Genomic DNA, 1339 nt, shown 5'->3' on the forward strand with positions numbered 1-1339 from the left:
AGAGGAAGAAGAAAAGTAACATGGATGGACAGTATTTAAGACATGGACTGACCTGGGTATAGCAGAATGTGCAACGCTTGCTCGCAACCGTGAAGGATAGAGGGTCATCACAAGTCAACCCCCAGGTATTCCAGGTAATTCCTGATGTATATATACATACATACATATATATTGAATTTAGAAGATGAAGAACTCTAAACCTCGAGACAAAGACAACAAGAAACCAAAAGAGGCCATTCAGGGAAAAAACAAGACAAAGAGGATCTAGCTCTTTGAGGGACCAGTTTGTCCAAAACTCCCTTTTGATCTCTTTCAATCTGAGGGCTCAGTTCAACGCCTGTTAGACTAGAGATGTAGCTGTTATACTCTCTAGGTCTAGAAAAAAGCATCAACAAAACAAAGCAAAACAAAAACAAAACAAACATTTAAAAAACAACTAAAGACACTGCATTTAGATCTACCAATTCTCAAACTGTCTGAAAACACAGTGTTGTTATTCTCTAACTTTAAGTAAGCATGCCTTGTTTTAGGTGTCTGTGTAGGCCAGTATTGCGTGGCTATTTGTACGAGATGTATTTAACATCATAATAAATATTATAACCTCCCTTTTCAAAACATGAAAACGGATGTGTGGAAAACTTGCACTCCAGCACGCACGTCCATGGCGAAATCGGCGGGAGGCGGCAATCTTCACATAAACGAGTTTCGCTATGTCAGGGGAGGTAAACAGCGTTAATTATTTGGATAAAAATTTTATATGAATTATGTCCCCTGTGTCACGCAGTATTCGGTTCATTGTCTCGCAGATTAGGGTTATTTTCCTTGATGTATTAATCACAATTGCTCGGGACAGCCAATAATTTATGCACGATCGAGTAGTCTTTCCGCTTCTTTTGCTCCATCATAGCCCACCTGTAACTACAGCTTCAACCTGACCTAATTTCGCAGAGCGCTGGAAACTCTCTTGTTTTTCTTGTTCTACTTATTCTTGTTTTCTTCCCCTTCCTCTTCCCCTGGTTCTTGTTCTTGTTGTTGTTCTTACTATGTTCAGTGAATACTTGGTTCTCACAAACCCAGCCCTAACCCTAACAATAACCCAAACCCTAAACCTGGCTCTAACCCAAACCCAAACCCAGTCCTTAATCCTAACCCAAACCCTAACCCTAAATCTGGCTCTAACCCAAACCCAAACCCAAACCTTAATCCTAACCCAAACCCTAACCCTAACCCTAACTCTATCCAAAACCTAAACCCTACCCCTAATCCTACCCCTACCCCTACCTCTACCAGTACCCCTAACCCTTACCCTAATCCTAACCCTAACCCAAACCCTAACCCA

The 1339-nt window shown here is 41.2% G+C and overlaps 1 protein-coding gene across 1 annotated transcript in view; it reads left to right on the top strand.

Moving 5' to 3' along the window:
• LOC106013725 overlaps positions 1–1339 on the top strand; it is a 17668-nt gene that overhangs the window by 877 nt on the left and 15452 nt on the right. The window lies entirely within an intron of this gene.

This window comes from Aplysia californica, unplaced genomic scaffold (assembly GCF_000002075.1).
Source record: "Aplysia californica isolate F4 #8 unplaced genomic scaffold, AplCal3.0 scaffold01178, whole genome shotgun sequence".
Taxonomy (NCBI): Eukaryota; Metazoa; Mollusca; class Gastropoda; order Aplysiida; family Aplysiidae; genus Aplysia; species Aplysia californica.